A 7,171-nucleotide genomic window follows, 5' to 3' on the forward strand; every position below is an offset into this window, starting at 1 on the left:
ACATGACTCACCATTGCGAAATCACATTTTACATAATCTCATTGTGCTTCACTCACTTAAAATGTAAATGCATGTTTCTGAGAATCTATTCAAATACAAATGCATTATTGATTTTGCTTGTTTTGTGGTACTTCCTTTCCATTCACCATCTTTTTTTTAAATTCCATAGTCCTTCATATTTGGAGGAAAAACACAAAATTAAAACCCTAATTACAGGCTGTCTTTCATTCCCTCTCAGAGCATTCAGGGCACAGGCATTGTTTTCTCCCCCATTCTTGTCCTGTGCTTGTTAGTCATCATTATTGACTCAGAGGAGTGCTGTGGTGTGTAATATATGGCTGCCACAAAAATCATTCTTCTTCGTTAAAGCCTCTTCTCTTGCAGGTGCCCGCTGAGCTATATACCCTCCACTGAGATGCAGACGCTGCATTTTCTATGATTGTATTGGTGGCACATTCATGAATGCTTCTTGGGAAAAAAAAACTCATTCCAAACCGATAAATCAAATCAATAAATAAGTCAATAAATCTCTTTTACTTTGCAAACACCATCAATCTTTAGAAGAATGAATCACTACTGCTTGTCTCTGCCATTTGGAGCCTTTGAAACTACTATTAGATGCTCTTTTGGCCCTGTGTTAATGCTTACATTACATAATACACTTGACCTGATACTAGTTCATAAGACATTTGACCCTTGGGGTCAATCCCCATGAACTGCATCTTTCAAAGAGAATTCAAGAGGGAATACTATGTGTTGAAGATGAATTCAGCCATATTATGAGATTTGAACAACACTATATATATATACATATATACATTATATAATCTGTGCACATGTGTGTATTATATATATTATATATAATGTGATAGATTTGTAATGAGATAATAACATTCAATTACTAAAACATTAAAGACTCAGGATGTATAGTCAATTGTAGAATACAAATAAATAATTTTCAGTATTAAATATTACAAATTATGTGTAATTTAAATGTTTTATCCCAACAGTATGATGTACATTTATTCTATTCATTATTTATACTTCAAAGTAGAATAATTCCTGGAAGAATTCAATATAAAAGTGTATAGTTTATAGTATATTACTTAGGATATTTATTTATACTCCTCCATAATGATTCTAAAAGTTCAGATGGGCCTAAAGTCATTATTCTCATTATTTTATTTATTATTTATTTATTTATTTCATATGTTATCCCCTTTTGCAATTTCCCTCTGCAAACTCCCTATCCCATCCCTCTACACCCTGCTTCTATGAGGATGCTTCTGGTTCTACCCACTCCTACCTCATCTTGCTAGCATCCCTCTATGCTGGGTCATTGAGCCTTCACAGGACCAAGGGCCCCCCATTGATGCCCAACATGGCCATCTTCTGCTACATATGCTGCTAGAGCCATGGGTCCCTCCATGTATACTCTTTGGTTGGTGGTTTAGTCCCTGGGAGCTCTGGCGGGCCTGGTTGGTTGATATTGTTGTTCTTCCTATGGGGTTACTAAACCCCTTCAGCTTCTTCAGTCCTTTCCCTATCTTCTCCACTGGGGTCACCATGCACAGTCCAATGGTTGGCTGTGAGTATCTGGCTCTGTATTGGCCAGGATAGGTTCCTTCCTTTCCAACACCGCCCCAATAGGTGCTACTCATTGTTAAATATAGCCAAAGGTGCACCTAGCTTTCTTGTTCTCTGCTCTGGTTCTCAACTACCCTTGTGCTGAAGTTTAATATCCCTGACCATCAGGGCTAAGAGTAGCTCTTTTCTGTTTTCAACCAGTGAAAGCCTATTCTTAAATCTTTTCTCCAGGTCCCCGGCGCCCTAGACACCACCAGAACCTGAAGAGACCTACCGGATCAACAGTTCTCTGCACCCAAATCCCGTGGGAGGGAGAGCTAAACCTTCAGAGAGGCAGACACGCCTGGGAATCCAGAAGAGACTACAATCTGCCCACATTTCTGACTCCATAGGAAAACACCAAATGCCATCTGGGACCCTGGTGCACGGGGGCTCCAAAAAAGGGCGGAGCAGGTCCTCCTGGTTGCTGCCCTCTCGGAGAGATCATAAGCAACACCCCACGAGCAAACTTGAGCCTCGGGATCACAGATAAGACCAACTTTTCTGTTCCATGTGACCTGCCTGGTGAACTCAGGACACAGAAACAGCTGAAGACCTGTAGAGAGGAAAAACTACACACCCGAAAGCAGAACACTCTGTTCCCATAATTGGCTGAAAGAAAACAGGAAAACAGTTCTACAGCACTCCTGACACACAGGCTTATAGGACAGTCTAGCCACTGTCAGAAATAGCAGAACAAAGTAACACCAGAGATAATCTGATGGCGAGAGGCAAGCACAGGAACCCAAGCAACAGAAACCAAGACTACATGGCATCATCGGAGACCAATTCTCCCACCAAAGCAAACACTGAATATCCAAATACACCAGAAAAGCAAGATCTAGATTTAAAATCATATTTGATCATGATGCTGGAGGACTTCAAGAAAGACATGAAGAACTTCCTTACAGAAATGCAGGAAAACATAAATAAACAAGTAGAAGCCTACAGAGAGGAATCACAAAAATCCCTGAAGAATTCCAGGAAAAGACAATCAAACAGTTGAAGGAATTAGAAATGGAAAGAGAAGCAATCAAGAAAGAACACAGGGAAACAACCCTGGATATAGAAAACCAAAGGAAGAGACAAGGAGCCGTAGATACAAGCATCATAAACAGAATACAAGAGATAGAAGAGAGAATCTCAGGAGCAGAAGATTCTATAGAAATCATTGACTCAACAGTCAAAGATAATGTAAAGCAGAAAAAGCTACTGGTCCAAAACATACAGGAAATCCAGGACTCAATGAGAAGATCAAACCTAAGGATAATAGGTATAGAAGAGAGGGAAGACTCCCAGCCCAAAGAACCAGTAAATATCTTCAACAAAATCATAGAAGAAAACTTCCATAACCTAAAGAAAGAGATCCCCATAAGCATACAAGAAGCCTACAGACCTCCAAATAGATTGAACCAGAAAAGAAACTCCTCCCGTCACATAATAGTCAAAACAACAAATGCAAAAATAAAGAACATTAAAAGCAGTAAGGGAAAAAGGTCAAGTAACATGTAAAGGCAGACCTATCAGAATCACACCAGATTTCTCGCTAGAGTCTATGAAAGCCAGAAGATCCTGGACAGATGTCATACAGACCCTAAGAGAACACAAATGCCAGCCCAGGTTACTGTATCCTACAAAACTCTCAATTAACATAGATGGAGAAACCAAGATATTCCATGACAAAACAAATTTACACAATATCTTTCTACAAATCCAGCGCTACAAAGGATAATAAATGGTAAAGCCCAACATAAGGAGGAAAACTACACCCTAGAAAACACAAGAAACTAATCGACTTCTTCAAAGAGTTAGACAGAACAATTTGCAAATTCATTTGGAATAACAAAAAACACAGGATAGCTAAAACTGTCCTCAACAATAAAAGGACTTCATGGGAAATCACTATCCCTGAACTCAAGCAGTATTACAGAGCAATAGTGATAAAAACTGCATGGTATTGGTACAGAGACAGACAGATAGACCAAAGGAATAGAATTGAAGACCAAGAAATGAACCCACACACCTATGGTCAATGGATTTTTGACAAAGAAGCCAAAACCATTCAATGGAAAAAAGATAGCATTTTCAGCAAATGGTGCTGGTTCAACTGGTGGTCAACATGTAGAAGAATGCAGATTGATCAATGCTAATCACACTGTACAAAGCTTAAGTCCAAGTGGATCAAGGACCTCCACATCAAACCAGATACACTCCAACTAATAGAAGAAAAAGTGGGGAAGCATCTCGAACACATGGGCACTGGAGAAAATTTCCTGAACAAAACACCAATGGCTTTTGTTTAAAGATCAAGAATCAAGCTGGAACCCTGGTGCACTGAAGCTCCCGGAAGGGTCGGCACAGGTCTTCCTGGTTGCTGCCGCCACAGAGAGCCCTTGGGCAGCACCCCGCGAAAACATGAGCCTCGGGAACAGAGGTAAGACCAACTTGTCTGCTGCAAGAGAGCTGCCTGGTGAGATCGGGACACACAGAGGCAGAGTTCATCTAGGACCAGGCATGTCCTGTGTTTGCCGGAGGTCCCACGCCCGCGGATCCCGGGCCCGCAGCAGCTCTCTGCTCCCAGACCCTGTGGGAAAGACACCTCACCGCCTGATCAGGTGGGCACTCCTGAGGCTGCAGAGCGGAAGAGACCACCAAAACTGCCCACCCCTGCCCACATCCCTAGCCCAAGAGGAAACTGTATAAGGCCTCTGGGCTCCCGTGGGGGAGGGCCCAGGAGCGGCAGGACCCCTGCCTGAGACATCGCCTGAACCTGAGGGAAACAGACCTGATAAACAGTTCTCTGCACCCAAATCCCGTGGGAGGGAGAGCTGAACCTTCAGAGAGGCAGACAAGCCTGGGAAACCAGAAGAGACTGCTCTCTGTACATACATCTCGGACTCCAGAGGAAAACACCAAAGGCCATCTGGAACCCTGGTGCACTGAAGCTCCCGGAAGGGGCGGCACAGGTCTTCCTGGTTGCTACCGCCGCAGAGAGCCCTTGGGCAGCACCCCGCGAGCAAACTTGAGCCTCGGGACCACAGGTAAGACCAACTTGTCTGCTGCAAGAAAGCTGCCTGGTGAACTCAAGACACAGGCCCACAGGAACAGCTGAAGACCTGTAGAGAGGAAAAACTACACGCCCGAAAGCAGAACACTCTGTCCCCATAACTGACTGAAAGAGAGGAAAACAGGTCTACAGCACTCCTGACACACAGGCTTATAGGACAGTCTAGCCACTGTCAGAAATAGCAGAACAAAGTAACACTAGAGATAATCTGATGGCGAGAGACAAGCACAGGAACCCAAGCAACAGAAACCAAGACTACATGCCATCATCGGAGCCCAATTCTCCCACCAAACAAACATGGAATATCCAAACACACCAGAAAAGCAAGATCTAGTTTCAAAATCATATTTGATCATGATGCTGGAGGACTTCAAGAAAGACATGAACACACTTAGGGAAACACAGGAAAACATAAATAAACAAGTAGAAGCCTACAGAGAGGAATCACAAAAATCCCTGAAAGAATTCCAGGAAAACACAATCAAACAGTTGAAGAAATTAAAAATGGAAATAGAAGCAATCAAGAAAGAACACATGGAAACAACCCTGGATATAGAAAACCAAAATAAGAGACAAGGAGCTGTAGATACAAGCCTCACCAACAAAATTCAAGAGATGGAAGAGAGAATCTCAGGAGCAGAAGATTCCATAGAAATCATTGACTCAACTGTCAAAGATAATGTAAAGCGGAAAAAGCTACTGGTCCAAAACATACAGGAAATCCAGGACTCAATGAGAAGATCAAACCTAAGGATAATAGGTATAGAAGAGAGTGAAGACTCCCAGCTCAAAGGACCAGTAAATATCTTCAACAAAATCATAGAAGAAAACTTCCCTAACCTAAAAAAAGAGATACCCATAGGCATACAAGATGCCTACAGAACTCCAAATAGATTGGACCAGAAAAGAAACACCTCCCGTCACATAATAGTCAAAACACCAAATGCACAAAATAAAGAAAGAATATTGAAAGCAGTAAGGGAAAAAGGTCAAGTAACATATAAAGGCAGACCTATCAGAAACACACCAGACTTCTCGCCAGAAACTATGAAGGCCAGAAGATCCTGGACTGATGTCATACAGACCCTAAGAGAACACAAATGCCAGCCCAGGTTACTGTATCCTGCAAAACTCTCAATTAACATAGATGGAGAAACCAAGATATTCCATGACAAAACCAAATTTACACAATATCTTTCTACAAATCCAGCACTACAAAGAATAATAAATGGTGAAGCCCAACATAAGGAGGCAAGCTATACCCTAGAAGAAGCAAGAAACTAATCGTCTTGGCAACAAAACAAAGAGAATAAAAGCACACAAACATAACCTCACATCCAAATATGAATATAACGGGAAGCAATAACCACTATTCCTTAATATCTCTCAACATCAATGGCCTCAACTCCCCAATAAAAAGACATAGATTAACAAACTGGATACGCAACGAGGACCCTGCATTCTGCTGCCTACAGGAAACACACCTCAGAGACAAAGACAGACACTACCTCAGAGTGAAAGGCTGGAAAACCACTTTCCAAGCAAATGGTCAGAAGAAGCAAGCTGGAGTAGCCATTCTAATATCAAATAAAATCAATTTTCAACTAAAAGTCATCAAAAAAGATAAGGAAGGACACTACATATTCATCAAAGGAAAATCGACCAAGATGAACTCTCAATCCTAAATATCTATGCCCCAAATACAAGGGCACCTACATACGTAAAAGAAACCTTACTAAAGCTCAAAACACACATTGGACCTCACACAATAATAGTGGGAGATTTCAACACCCCACTCTCATCAATGGACAGATCATGGAAACAGAAATTAAACAGAGATGTAGACAGACTAAGAGAAGTCATGAGCCAAATGGACCTAACAGATATTTATAGAACATTCTATCCTAAAGCAAAAGGATATACCTTCTTCTCAGCTCCTCATGGTACTTTCTCCAAAATTGACCATATAATTGGTCAAAAAACGGGCCTCAACAGGTACAGAAAGATAGAAATAATCCCATGCGTGCTATCGGACCACCACGGCCTAAAACTGGTCTTCAATAACATTCAAGGAAGAATGTCCACATATACTTGGAAATTGAACAATGCTCTACTCAATGATAACCTGGTCAAGGAAGAAATAAAGAAAGAAATTAAAAACTTTTTAGAATTTAATGAAAATGAAGGTACAACAAACCCAAACTTATGGGACACAATGAAAGCTGTGCTAAGAGGAAAACTCATAGCGCTGAGTGCCTGCAGAAAGAAACAGGAAAGAGCATATGTCAGCTGCTTGACAGCACACTTAAAAGCTCTAGAACGAAAAGAAGCAAATACACCCAGGAGGAGTAGAAGGCAGGAAATAATCAAACTCAGAGCTGAAATCAACCAAGTAGAAACAAAAAGGACCATAGAAAGAATCAACAGAACCAAAAGTTGGTTCTTTGAGAAAATCAACAAGATAGATAAACCCTTAGC

The sequence above is a fragment of the Rattus norvegicus genome, chromosome 11, assembly GCF_021556685.1.
Source record: "Rattus norvegicus strain SHRSP/BbbUtx chromosome 11, alternate assembly SHRSP_T2T, whole genome shotgun sequence".
Lineage (NCBI taxonomy): Eukaryota > Metazoa > Chordata > Mammalia > Rodentia > Muridae > Rattus > Rattus norvegicus.